This window comes from Sus scrofa, chromosome 6 (assembly GCF_054392235.1).
Source record: "Sus scrofa isolate SSC_HxYL_T2T_F1_AM1 chromosome 6, Sscrofa_HxYL_maternal_Yorkshire_Landrace_v2.0, whole genome shotgun sequence".
NCBI lineage: Eukaryota > Metazoa > Chordata > Mammalia > Artiodactyla > Suidae > Sus > Sus scrofa.
The window spans coordinates 100,178,214-100,192,725 of NC_139388.1; the positions used below are offsets into that span (position 1 = coordinate 100,178,214).

At 48.6% G+C, this 14,512-nt stretch overlaps 1 long non-coding RNA gene across 2 annotated transcripts; it reads left to right on the forward strand.

Annotated features, from left to right (window-relative positions):
- Nucleotides 1–6,290: 6,290 nt before the first annotated feature.
- LOC102167319 (uncharacterized) lies at nucleotides 6,291–13,411 on the forward strand. Of its 2 annotated transcripts, none has more exons than XR_014807523.1 (3): nucleotides 6,291–6,434; nucleotides 9,958–10,048; nucleotides 10,807–13,411. It is a non-coding gene; the product is annotated as an uncharacterized LOC102167319 (long non-coding RNA). The 2 variants fall into 2 exon arrangements; XR_014807522.1 differs by having other exon boundaries at nucleotides 6,323–6,434; nucleotides 10,804–10,937.
- Nucleotides 13,412–14,512: the final 1,101 nt, after the last annotated feature.

Consider the following 14,512-nt stretch of genomic DNA (forward strand, 5'->3'; position numbering starts at 1 on the left):
CCCACTGAGAAAGGCCAGGGATCGAACCCCCAACCTCATGGTTCCTAGTCAGATTCGTTTCCGCTGCACCACAACGGGAACTCCCTAAATATAAAATTTCTGTTTGTAAGCAGTATCACACTTGTACTGCCTCTCTGGTTTTTTCCCATCGAGAAAGTGGTTATCCTTATCTAGTAGCAGTATTGGAGAATTAAATAAGATACTGTTTGCAAAGGGCGGGAAGAGAATTTTAAAACCATCAGTTTTCTTTTCTTTCTTTCTTTGGAGATTCAAGGGAAACAGTACATGTCGGGTCTCAATCAAGGCCTTGCATATCTGGTTAAGAAGCTTGTCCTGAAGCTGAAAGCAGCAGAGAATTATCGGAGGTTTGGGAGTGGAGGAGTGACACAGATCTATCCGTGCTTTGGAAAGTTCTCTTCTGGAAGAGCAAAGTCCAAGCATAATGCAAGTGGGGAAGTCCTGAGCCCCAGCTTTGCCTCTAACTGATTCCGTTTTCTCATATGTGCCCAACGCAGATGACCGGTCCTCACCAATGTTTCACCACTAGTGGGCTGTGAGTTATGTGACAGCTTCATCCCTAACACAAATGGGATCTCACCAGTTTGCCTTTTTTACAGATAGACCAGCGGGGAGTGGGGGGAGGTGACGTCACCAGCCTGAGCTGTTACTTGGGGCATGAGATGGGATTTTCGAGAAGCTCTGGAAAGGCGGATAATAGCTAAAACCCAGTGGCCTTCCAGGCACCGCCCCTCAGAGATGTGGAATACCAGGCACCTCGTGCGTAAGGGCAATTGTGAAACCCTGTGCGTTCCCCTTGAGAAAATTTTTCCATGAGGGATGACAAAACCTCACCCACACCCTGCACTGGGTTCTGAGCTCTAGGCGGAGCCAGAGAATCACCTGGAATGACTCTTCTGTCCACTAGAGGGAAACCCAGGCTAGAGAGATGTTAAGTCCTGAGCGGAGAAGTCCCGAGGTTGGAAAAAGCGGATGGAGCTGCCAGGACCAGGGCCTGAGGGACCTAGGTGCCGTGCTGTGCTGGAATTGATTGTACCAGCTGGTGGTTGCATTTTCTGGAAATGTGAGAGCTGGTTGTTACATGTGGTCATTGAAAACTGTTATATAAGTTTATGTTTAAATAAATATTAAAAACAAAGATAGGAGTTCCCTTGTGGCTCTGCAGGTTGAAAACCCAAAATAGTATCCACAAGAATGCAGGTTCGATCCCTGACCTTGTTCAGTGGGTTAAGGATCCGGCATTGCCACAAGCTGCTGGATATGTTGCAGACGAGGCTCAGATCCAATGTGGCTGTGGCTGTGGCATAGGCCTCAGTTGCAGCTCCAAATTGACCCCTAGCCTGGGAACTTCCTTCTGACATAGGTGCAGCCATTAAAAAAAGAGAGAGAGAGAACAAGAAAGATAGAAGAGACTCCAGACTTATAATTCCCCATTTATTTTACTATATTTTACTGTTATCTATTGTGTTTGTTATGGTGGAAGTACTACAGAGTGGTGAGCTATGGTTCATCGAACGTTGATAGCTTGACATTGGCCATGGTGGAGTATTAACTCCGTGGAAGCCTGCAAATGCTACAAATCAGAATGTTCCCAAATCCCATCCAGTTGTTAAATATTAACCAGGACATCACTGCCTAGGCCTTCCCCACATTAAATCTTGTGCGGAGTTCCCGTTGTGGCTCAGTGGTTAATGAATCCGACTAGGAACCATGAGGTTGCGGGTTCGATCCCTGGCCTTGCTCAGGGCTTAAGGATCTGGCGTTGCCTTGAGCTGTGGTGTAGGTTGCAGATGTGGCTCAGATCTGGCATTGCTATGGCTCTGGCCTAGGCCGGCAGCTACAGCTCAGATTGGTCCCCTAGCCTGAGAACCTCCAAATGCTATGGGCGCAGCCCCCAAAAAAAGACCAAAAAAAAAAAAAAAAATCTTGCAGAGAGAAGATGGGCTTTTACAGAGGTCTTGTCAAACACTCAGAGATGTCCCCAGCGATGGAGGACCCAATTTCGGCAGACAGAAGCTGTAGCGGGGTTCAGTGACAGGGCAGTGGGTGGAGCATTGTCATGTTGTTGCAGGAGCTCAGCCTAAAGGTCCTCTCTCAGTCTCAGGCTTTGTGCAATGTACTCCTTTCACTTGAAGTCTCTTTGCGCTTAGGAGCTCAGGCATGCCTTTCTGCAAGTTCTGAGGTCATCCAGCACTAGAAAGTTTTGCCCCATCAGAAGGGGGACTCAGAGTTCCTGCTGTGGCACAACGGGATCGGTGGCATCTCTGCAGCGCCAGGTCAAAGCTTCAATCCCCGGCCAGCACAGTGGATTCCACTTTGCCATAGCTGTGGTGTAGGTCACAACTGCAACTCGGATCTGATCCCTGGTGGAGGAACTGCCCTAGTGGGACGACCAAAAAAAAGGAGGAGGAGGAGGAGGGGAGAAGGCAGGGGAGGGGGGAGGAGGAGGAGAAGAAGAAGGAGGGGGGAGGAGGAGAAGAGGAGGAAAAAGAAGAGGAGGAGGAAGAAGAAGAGGTGCTTTCTGAGGCCAGGGAAGAAACCCCTGGGTCTGTCTTCGAGGCCTGGCTCAAGTCCCTGGGCCATAATGTTGGAGCCGCTACGCGGAACACTGTGCAGGAGCGAGCAAGACACTGGCGTCAGACAGCTCTGAGCTCCTCCGCCCCCTCACTGCATGCTCTGAGAAAGGCACTTAACTGATCTGGGCTTCAGTCTCCGCACTTGTCAGATAGGGATAGAAGAGTCATCACGCATGGCCCTTGCAAAGATTAAACCAGGTTTATCTGTAGAGCCCTCAGCTGGACCTTCCATCACGGAGAAGGTGTTCCCTGATGCAGAAGCTATTATAATTCTATTTGTGGAGGGGTGGGGTGGTAGGTGCTGGATCACCTTGACTCTGTGTGTCAAGGAACGGGCGTGGGATAGGAAGGACCAGGATGCAACAAATCCCTGATGGCACGGATTTGTCCCAAGCACACAGCCAGGAAGTGGACTGGAAAGCAGCCCTCCGCCCAAATGCTGAGGGCCGTCCCCCTCCCCGACTCCAGGGCTGGGATTTCAGGCCGGAGGGGGGGCAGCCGGATGTCGCAGGCCTCGGGGGTGTGCGCAGGAAGCAGTGGCCGGGGCTGTCCGGGAGCCTCAAAGTGGCGGAAGGGAGGGAGCAGCCGGCACCTGCATTGTGCAAGCCCGCTCCCTGCTGAGTCGCCGCGGACCCCTTGGCGCGCGTTCTTGGCGTTCGCTGCTGGGGCGGGGCCCGCGTCATTTCAGGCAGGTAGTAACTGGGCTGAGAAGCCTAGATCTGTCTTTTCATTCCTCTGTTCACGCACTCGCTCATTCATGCAGGCATCAGTTATTGAACTGTTGGGCAGGAGGACCTGGTTCAGGATCCCAAGGACCTTCACAGGTCCTGGCTTTGTGGGCAGATGACTGCATAAGAACCCTGGCTCCTCCACTCACTAGCTGTGTTAACTTAGGAAAATGACTTAACCGCTCTGGACCTCCAGCGGGGGAAGGTGGGGGACATGTTGACTTAAGTGAGTGGAGGTAGCCCATTGGATTAAATTAATTCCAAGTGACGCACTTAGAATCATGTCTGCAATCAGTCAGCATTTAAGTGTAGGGTTTTTGTTGTTTTTTTAAACAAAATCCTTTTTATTATTGCAAAAGACCATTTCAAGAGCCATGTGGAGGGTGCACTACAGGGGGCCCTAAGCAGCATACTGAAGGCATGAACAGTGGTTTTTAAAGACTTTAAGAACTGATTGTCAACATTTCAAAATTGTGACACTTCATCTAAAACTCAGATTTGGGCTTCTTTTTAAAAGATTGATGGTCTGGGAAGCTTGTGTTTCATAAGCTGCTGTTGAGTATTATGCTAGAGGCAGTCTCTTTATTTATAGCATATTTTCATACTTCTTTTGCAAAATGGTGTTAATTGTTGTACCAGAAAAAAACAAAACAAAAACCTCTTGGGCAATTCCCCTGTTGCAAGGGTCTGCCAGGCAAATTTATTTTGAAAGGCAGATATTATATATTATATTTAAATTGTGGTTATTGATTGCCCTGGTTTTTAAATGTTGCCTTCTGGGACATCTAAAAAAAAAAAAAAAGCTTAAATGTGTCAGAATGGGACCATTTTTTTGCCATTTGAACCCCCTGAACCAAGAAAAGCTCTGAAGTCCTTTGAGTTTTCATAGCTGGGCTGGCTAGACACTAGTGATTGGGTGGAAGATGTGGAGACCTTACCAGGAAGTGGAATGGAGATGGAGAGAAGGAGCAGACAGGTGACAGGTATTTTGAAAGTAGAATTGACAGCATGTGGGGTATGGGGGAGAGAGAAATGGGTGGGTGGGAGGTAAACCCACTCACTGACCTGAGGGTCCAGAGGAGGAGGGAATGGGTCTGTTTTTAGCCATGTGGGGTCTGAGAGTCTGCATCAGTCATGAGGTCTGACAGAGGAGAGCCAGCCCTATGATGTGTCAGTGGTGAGACAGGAGGCCTGGGGAGTAGGTAAGATCATTCCTTTGGGGGGGGGCAGGGGGAGAGAACGGAAGGCCTGGGATGGATGGTGAGGACCTGTTTACATTAAGGGATTAAGGACATTGAAGGGATTGGAAAATGTAAAGCGAAGAGGAGAGGAGGGTCCAGCTGCCTCCCCAGGGGGCCTTGCCCTCCACCTGCAGCACTGGACCCCTCCCCAGTACCCCTCTGCAGGTGGACTGAGGAACAGGGTGAGAGGACAAGCTCTGATCTGAGCCTGATAGAGCCCTGAGGATAAGGTGGGGCAAGACCCCAGTCAAGTTCAGGACAACTAAGTGCCCTTTAGAAGCTCCTTCTTGGGAGTGCCCGCTGTGGCTCAGTGGGCCAAGAACCCGACTAGTATCCATGAGGATGTGGGTTCGATCCCTGGCTCCACTCAGTGGGCCCAGCACTGCCGTGAACTGCAAGATGCTTCTCGGATCTGGTGTTGCTGTGGCTGTAGCATAGACTGGCAGCTAAGCTCCAATTCAACCCCTGGCTGGGAACTTCCATATGCTGTGGGTTTGGCCCTAAAAAGCAAAAAAGAAGGAGAAGAAGCTCCTTCTTGCCTTCCAGGGTCACTTGGTGGGCATCTGGGACAGGACTGGGAAGGAGAGCTCAGAGGAAGGGCCCAGCCAAGGGAAGCTGGGAGATGAGAAGAGCCTGGAGCTGTCACATGGTGGGACCACAACAGGTCAGGCGAGGGAGGCCCATCCCTTGTGACCGGGAGGTATTTCGATTGTCTTCGAAAGAGGCTGGCAATCTTGCTTGGGAGCCAGAGACATGGGCTGGGCGGGGCTGAGCTCTGAAACATGCCCTGACTCTTCTACGCCAGACACCATCACACATGTTTTATTTATCTTCATAAAAACTCTGTGGAGGACATGCAATGTTCTTTATTCTACAGAAGAGGAAACTGAGGCTCAAGGAACATAAATAACATGCCAAGGACATGCAGTTGGTGAGAGGCAGAGTTGGGAGGACATGATGGGAGATCAGACTCCATCCTTATGCTTTCTCCTGGGGTGGCCCCACTTCCGTGATGGTTTCTCAGTCTTCTTGACACTTGGGCTCTACCCTGGCGTCCTCCTAGCCTTCCACCTCTCCTTCACACTCAATCAAAGCGTGATTACTAGAGTTCCCATGTGGCTCAGCAGAAACGAAACTGCCTAGTATCCAGGAGGATGCAGGTTCCACCTCTGGCATCGCTCAGTGGGTTAAGGATCTGGTGTTGCAGTGCCTGTGGCATAGGCTGGCAGCTGCAGCTCCAATTCGACCCCGAGTCCAGGAACTTCCATGTGCCATGGGTGTGGCTAGAAAGTTAAAAAAAAAAAAATGACTACCAAATCCTGTCCATCCCACCCCCTCTGCACATCTTGAATCTGTCCCCTTTCCTCCAGTCCTGGAGCCACTGCCCCAGTGTGGGCTCCGTGATATCCCGTGGTAGCTTTGCCATCAGCCTCCTCCTTGGTCTCCCTGCCTTCCAGTTCTGGCCACCCAGTCCCTCCTCCACATCAGCAGCCAGAAACTTCTCCTAAAACACATTATTGTCTTTTTAACACCTGCCAATGAAATCCTGGTATCCCATTGCCCTTTGGATAAAGGGCAAACTCCCTAACAGGTCACCAGGCCTGCTGGGCTGACTGCTCTCCTGGCTGCTCCAGCCAAACAGGACCCACTTCACACTCCTCTGAACAGGCCCTGGGCTGGGCTTTCTCAACTCTGGACCTTTGCACCCACTGCCAACTCAGCCTACCACTATCTCTCTCCTCCATCCCTCTCTGCCGACTAAAGTTCTGCCACCCTCAAAGGCCCAGCTTCATGGAGGGCCTTTTCACCGACCCAGGAGTACCTTGGATGAAAGTGCTTGGTGTTCCTGACTCTCTTCCCTACTGAGCAGCGTGAGCTTCGGTGTATCCTTCCCTCTGTGCTCAGCACAGAACCTGACATCCTGGGGAGGTTTTGTAAGCATGGGCTGGGAGCCTCTAAGCCTCCATTCACCAACCCCTCTCTCCTGGCTCTGGCCCTTGATCTGGCCTGGATTCACTTCAGCAACAGCAGCAGCTCCAGGTCTGGCTCCTGGCTCAGCCCCAGCTCTTGTTCTAGCCCTGAGCTGTTTCAAGCTCTATTTCCAGCTTCTGACCCAGGACCAGCTTTGGTTCAATATCTAGAACCAGTGTGGGCTTAGCCTATAGCATTGGGTCCAGACTCGCAGTATATTCAAAAGTTTCCTACCTTCCCAATCCCCAGCTCTGCTTTCCTGGACTGAAAGTCCTCCCAGGTTGGAAGGAGGGAGAGAGAATGGCAAGAGATTGAACAGAGCCCCATGCAGCCTATTCACTTCTGGGGTTGCTTCTGCCCTGGAGACACGTGGCTGCGACATCGTAGCCCAATATCAGGGCCCTGATCAGTGCTATGGGGACAAAGAGTCCCAAGTTCAAAGCAAGAGCCTGACGTTTACTGGCTCTGATCTTTGGGCCCCAATTAACTTGTTTACGAAATGGGACAACAGGAGTTCCTATTAACTCAGCAGGTTAAGAGCCCAACATAGTGTCTGTGAGGATGTGGGTTTGATCCCTGGCCTTGCTCAGTGGGTTAAGGATCTGGAGTTGCCACAAGCTGTGGTGCAGTTCTCCGATGCGGCTCAGATCCCACATTGCAATGCCTGTAACACAGGCGGGCAGCTGCAGCTCCAATTCGACCCTTAGCCCAGGAACATCCATATGTTGTGGGTGTGGCCATAAAAAAGGAAAGAAAGAAAGAAAGGAAGGAAGGAAGGAAGGGAGAAAGGAAGGAAAAAAATGGGACAAGAGTTGATGTGACAATGACAGGAGATAAGACAGGAGGTCCAGGCATGGTGACCGGCACAGAGTAGATGTCAATGACCGTAATGTCCTCTTCATCTTTTCCCCGGGTCCACTGGGTCAGTTCCTGCAAGGGACCTGCACATTCCAGTGCCCATTGCATAAGGGCTCTGCTGCTACTATGACACTGGGGGGCCTGGCATAGCCTTGTTTCCCGGCTTCTGGCTGGGATTGTTGTCCCAAGGGCATCTTGGACAGTGGGGACAGAGCCAAGGCACCATAATGGATTACTGGATTACCTGACCAGAACTCCATGTCCCTGACGTCAGGTGCAAACACAAGTCCATAGAGTACTGGGAGAAAGGCCAGTCTTCCGTTGTTGCTGTGGGCTGAGTAAAATTTGGGCTGGGGAGGCAGGATGCCTCCTTCTCCCCTCCGGTTGCCTCGCCGAGTCTCTGTCCTGTCAAAACTCAGAAGGCAAGGGTTCCTATGGATGAGGGAACTTGAGGACCCTGTCCCCTAAACCCAGGAACCACCCTCAGTGGGGGTCTGCATGCAATGTGCAGGCATGTGCTTGTGTAGGTGTGGATGTATGTGGTGGGTACAGACAGGTTAGAATATCACATGTAGTGTGTATATATGCCTGTAAGCAGGGAGTTTGTGTCTATAAATGATGTAAGTGGTTGGAGGGCTGTGCCTATGTGTAAGCATGCATGTGGTGTGTGTATATGACTTTTGCGTATGGAAAACCGTGTATGTGAAGACAGATGTTCACCCGGCTATGTGGTCTAAGCAGTGTGTGCTGGTGTGTCTGTATGTGATGTGTGTGCCTTGTGTAAAGGGGGACTAGAGGAGTGTGACCTGGAGAGCTCTCTTAGGCAGTGGAGAGTGGGGAGGTGCTGGCATATCTGGGAATCCTTGCTGAATTATCTGAGGTGACCTGGGCCAAGGTCATTGCCCATTGCTGCAAGAGCAGAGAAGGGCAGAAGGGACCAAATCCTACTGGGGGGTTGAGCCTGTTCTCCCAAGAGCCAGACGCTCCACGCCCAGCTGACTACCCTGCCCTGATGTCTGCAAACAGCCTAGGGAAATAAATACAACCTTTGGAAGTCCTGGTGATGTGTCTGGGAAGGATGCTGCAGCTGGCAGCTCACATGAGTGCTGCCTTTCCTTTGACCAGCAGTCGAAGCTTGTGAGGCCAATGGCCTTACTGCCACTACCTGAACTGAGGCTTTCAGAGCCTCCCTGCTAAGTGCAAACCGGCACTTCTCGGAACTCTGGGCTGGAGAAGAAACATTTAAGCACTTCCTCCTCCTCTCTTTCTTCTTCTCCTCCTCCCCCTTCTTCTTTTTCTTCTCCTTATTCTTTGTTGCCTTGCCTATGACTTGGGGAAATTGCCCCGTCCAGAGATGGAACCTGTGCCATCCTTAACCCATTAAGCCACCACAAGGGAACTTCAGAGTTTAGGCATTTATTTTTTATTATTATTTTTTATTTTTTGGCTTTTGGCCTTTTTCTAGGGTGGCTCCCGCGGCATATGGAGGTTTCTAGGCTAGGGGTCCAATTGGAGCTACAGCTGCCAACCTATGCCAGAGGCACAGCAATGCCAGATCCAAGCTGCGTCTATGACCTACACCACAGCTCGTGGCAAAGCCGAATCCTTAACCCACTGAGCAAGGCCAGGGACTGAACCTGAAACCTTGTGGTTCCTAGTCAGATTCGTTAACCACTGAGCCACGAGAGAACTCCAAAGTTTAGGCACTTTTAAGTCAGCCATATTCAGGCTGCTGATCTCTGGAGGGACCTAATTTTAATGCAGGTTGGTTCCTCTCGGCCCCACCTCTAGGTGTGTCTCTTTCCTCAGAATGGGCCATGCTTCCCGTCTTACACTCACTCCCTAGATAATGTGATCCTGTCTGCATCTTCCATCACTCCTTGCTGGAGATGCCCCGAATCACTTGCATTTACAAGAATGCATTCTACGGGAGTTCCGTTGTGACACAGTGGGTTAAGTATCCAGTGTTGTCACTGCAGCGGTTCGATCCCGGCCTGGGAACTTCCACATGCTGAGGGTACAGACCAAAAAAAAAAAAAAAAAAAAAGGTACTCTGCAGGCCACTGACTAAAACTCGCTACTCTGGCTGCTAACTCTGATTTTCATCCCCCACAAGTCAGGTTAAACATCACGATGCTTTCTGAAGCTGAAACTACTAGTTGCCCCCTAATTTCCGTTACCCTGCCTGTCCTTAGTCATAGACCCCTGCTCTTGGCCTGGAGTGAAAATTGTATTTCCCAGAATTCCTTGCAGCTGGGTGTGGCTCTGTGACTCAGTGCTGATCAACGGCTTATAAGGATAAGGAAAAGGGTTTTGTGCAACCTCCGGGAACTGTTTCTTTCTTTTTTTTTTTTTTCCTTTTTTCTTTTTTGCCTCACCCATGGCATTTGGAAGTTCCCAGGCCAGGGATCAAACCCATGCCACAGCAGTGACCCTGGTTGCACCCACGACAGGAACCCAAGCTGCTGCCGTGACAATTCAAGATCCTTAACCATGCCGCTCCACCAGGGAACTCCTCCAGGAACTGTTTCTAAAGGGAGAATGTGCTGCTTTCCCCCTCTTTAGGATGGTCTGGAATGTCAACTGTGACGACTAGAGCTTGAGCAGCCATCCTGGATAATGAGCAGAAGCCTCATGCTGAGGACGGCAGAAGATGGTAGGTCAATAAAACAGAAAGCACTGGGGTGCTGATGGTTATGAACCCACCATACTAGCTCTGGACTGGTTATTTCCAGACTGGTTGTATGACTGTGATTTGGAGTTTTCTGTCACTCACAGCCAAATCTAAGCCTCACTGATGATACACTTTCCTTCGATCAATTGTCTTTCCTCTTGTTCCCTTAGCTCTGCCAATACTCTCCATTCTAATTGCCTAGTTCTATTTACTCAGTAGATTGTGAACTCACAAGGGCAGGGTCCATGTTATTTACCAAGCACAGTGGCTAATCAAATCAAAAAATATTGGGTTACCCCCTCCACCCCCCTACCCCCACCAGGGTGCAGTGGCTTGATCTCAGTTCCCGACAAGGGCTTGCACCCCAGGCTGAAGCAGTGAAAGCACCAAATTCTAACTACTAGACCACCAAAGACTCCCCCCCCCAAATGTCAGATTTTATTAACAACCCTGTGAAATACACATTCAGGCATCCAGATTTGGGTGGAGCTGCAATTGGGGAGTTATTAGTATATTAATATGTAATATAGTTTGTTAGTATAAATATGGTCACTGAAGTGGTGGGAGAGGATGGGTAAGGAGAAAAGAGAGCTAAGGAAGTGGTCTTTTAAGGTCGTGTTGAGGGGGAAACACTCTAGAATGAGGCTGAGAAAAGCCCAAGAGTGGGCAAGGATTGAGCAAAGGGCTGTGGAGCAGGTGATCTCAGAGACCACATATGATTCCATGGTTTCCTCCAGCAGCTCTCGGTAGCCTGGCATAGGAGCAGAGACAGGAGTCAGTTGGGTCTGACTTTAGGATGAGAAGAAGAGATGGTGTCCACAAAAGAAATGCCAGTCCTATTTCCAGAATTTATAAACACCTCCTACATCTCAATATCAAAAAAAACAAACAACCTCATCGATAAATGGGCAGAAGATCTAAACATACGATTCTCCAAAGAAGACATACAGATGGCCAAAAAACACATGAAAACATGTTTGACATCACTAATTATTAGAGAAATGCAAATCAAAAGCACCATGAGGTTCCACCTCACACCGGCCAGAATGGCCATCATCAAAAAGTCTACAAACAATAAGTGCTGGAGAGGGTGTGGAGAAAAAGGAACCCTATTACACCGTTGTTGGGATTGTAAATTGGTGCAACCACTATGGAAAACAGTATGGAGATTCCTCAGAAAACTAAAAATAGAACTACCATTTGACCCAGCAATCCCACTCCTGGGCATCTATCCAGAGAAAACCATGACTCGAAAAGACACGTACTTTGATGTTCATTGCTGCACTATTTTCAATAGCCAAGACAGGGAAACATCCTAAATGTCCATCGACAGATGAGAAAATAAAGATGTGGTACACATACACAATGGAATATTACTCAGCCATTAAAAAGAACAAAATACCTGCATTTTTAGCAACTTGGATGGACCTAGAAATTATCATGCTAAGTGAAGTCAGTCAGACAATGAGACACCAACATTAAATGCTACCGCTTACATGTGGAATCTAAAAAAAAAGGACAGAACGAACTTCTTTGCAGAATAGATACTGACTCACAGACTTTGAAAAACTTATGGTTTCCAAATGAGACAGGTTGGGGGGTGGGAGGATGCACTGAGGGTTTGGGATGGAAATGCTGTAAAATTTGGTTGTGATGATCGTTGTACAACTATAAATGTGATAAAATTCATTAAGTAATTAAAAAAAATAAAATGCTTCATAAAAAAAAAAGAAAGAAAAAAGAGGGAGTTCCCGTCATGGTGCAGTGGTTAACAAATCCGATTAGGAACCATGAGTTTGCGGGTTCGATCCTTGGCCTTGTTCAGTGGGTTAAGGATCCCACGTGGCAGTGAGCTTTGGTGTAGGTCACAGATGAGGCTCAGATGGTGTTGCTGTGGCTGTGGTGTACACCGGCAGCTGTAGCTCCGAATGGACCCCTAGCCTGGGAACCTCCATATGCTGCAGATGCAGCCCTCAGATGTGGCCTAAAAAGCAAACAGAAAAAAGAAAAAAAAGAAATGCCAGTCCTGTGGGAGGAAAGACAAAGTGAAACTAGGAGGGGCTGCTAGGCTGGGTGAGGATGGGGGTGTGTAGAGGGATGGGAGGGTCCAATGGGGTTAAAAAAAATAAATAACATGGACATGCAGGCATGAGAAAACTGAAGAGAGTCTTATGTTTTTTCAGGGTGTAACTAGGCTACATCATGCCTAGGATAAAACAAGGTCACCAAATTGTGTCTGTGTTTCTGTGTGTCTGTGCGTTTCTGATTCTGCAGGATCCTAACCCTCTTGAAAGTCCTCCTGGGAGCTCCAGGAGTTCTGGATCTTCTCACATTTGCTCGGAGAATTCACTCAGGAGCCTCCCTCCCCATTTTCCCCTTCTGCTCAAGATCTTGGTAGAACCACTGACTCTTGCCCATGTTGATGGCCAGTGGAGGCACCACGGCTGGTGAAACTCAAAGGGGCGGCTGATGTGACTGCTGATGCCCACCTGGCTCTGCACTGACACCACCCCTGACCAAAGTTAAGGACCCTGGTGTTGAAGGAAGCTGTGATTAAGGGCTCAGGGTTCTAGAGTCTAGGACATCTGAGTTTCCATCCTGGCTCTACTGCTAGCTGACCTGGAGCAAGTTGACTAACTTTTCTTGCATCTTATCTGCAGAGGGGAACCTACCTCATGGAGATGCAGTGAAGTTAAAATGAGAAAATTCATGGGAACCCCTTTGTACAGTGCCTGGCATAGAGCGAGTGGTTAACAAATATTGGTTATGCTTTTTGTTAGTAGGGTCCTTCTTGCATTCATTAGCTCACTTAATGGAAAATCTCTCGGCATTCTCCCATGTGTGCCCAGAGCTTCAGTCAAAGTGGATTTCCTAGTATTTCCCAGCACTAAGCATCTTGCCTCACCCCTCTGTGGCTTCACACATGCTATTTGCTCTAAATGGATTGTCCTTCACTTCTCATCAGCCTGGCAAACTTGATGGGAACTCCCCACTATCATAATTTTTATCAAATCCTTACTGTAATGATTTATTTACCTGTTGGTCTCTCCCTCTAGACTCTGAACTCCTTGAGGACTCTGCCTGACACAGAGTCAGGGCTCAGTGAATTCTCATCTGAATGAGGAGATCTTGGTCTCATCCCTGCATCCTCGGGCTCTTAGAAGGCTGGGAAGACAGAAGGAACAAACAGGATAAGGGTTAGGAACTGAGCATACCCAGGAGGTCCACAGATTTATGTGTTTCAGATCAAGATTTTACTAAGACAGACTTCTGTAAGGGAGAATGCAGTGGTCACAGAGGCAGCTAGAGCTGAGACATAAAAAATAAATATGTACTGGAGTTCCAGTCATGGTTCAGTGGTTAATGAATCTGACTAGTAACCACGAGGTTGTAGGTTTGATCCCTGGCCTGGCTCAGTGGGTTAAGGATCCAGTGTTGCCGTGAGCTGTGGTGTAGGTCGCAGACACGGCTCGGATCCCATGGTGCCGTGGCTGTGATGGAGCCTAGCGGCTGCAGCTCCAATTTGACCCTTAGCCTGGGAACCTCCATTTGCCATGGGTGTGGCCCTAAAAAGCAAAAAAAAAAAAAAAAAAAAAAAAAAAAAAAACCAAGAAAACAAAAAACAGACAAACAAACAAACAAAAAAAGGAGTATGTACTTTGAAAACCCAGTGCCCCACACTTCTGGATTGCTCTGTCTGAGCCAGCCCTCCATCCCCCATGATTTTCATCTGTCCAAAGTGAAGGAAATAATCATTTCATAGCTCTTATAGGGATATTATACATCCAAGAGGGACTATCATAGGTTGATGCTCTTTGCAGACCTATTTTTATGCATGATAGACTGGGGCAGAGCCTGACACAGAGAGATGTGCCCAGACGATCCGACATTTTCTAAAAAAATAATTCAAGTTGTCAGAGTTCCTGCTGTGGTTCAATGGAAACAAACCCAACTTGTATCCATGAAGATGTGGGTTCCATCTCTGGCCTTACTTAGTGGGTTAAGGATCTGTGTTGCCACAAGCTGTGATGTAGGTCACATACGCAGCTCGGATCTGGTGTTGCTGTGGAGTAAGCTGGCATCAGCAGCTCTGATTCAACCCCTAGCTTGGGAACTTTCATAGGCTGCAAGTGAAATCCTAAAAAAAAAATTCAATTTGCCCCCACTGTGGGCAGGGACCAGATTATAAATCTCTTAGGAAAGTATTTTTCTTCCTTGATATAGATTTAGACTATATTTTTGCTAAGAATAACCACTTGTATTTTATAGAGGTATGTGTGTATGTATGTTTTTGATCTGCATTTAACTACCTCTTGCCATCCCCACTCACCCCAAAAGGCCAAGTCTGAACAATGAGGAGGAGGCGTAGCTTGTTACTTCTCATTGGTGGAAAGACTTTGAAGGGAAAGGACACTGAGAATCGAAATTGCCAAGCCCACCCAGGGC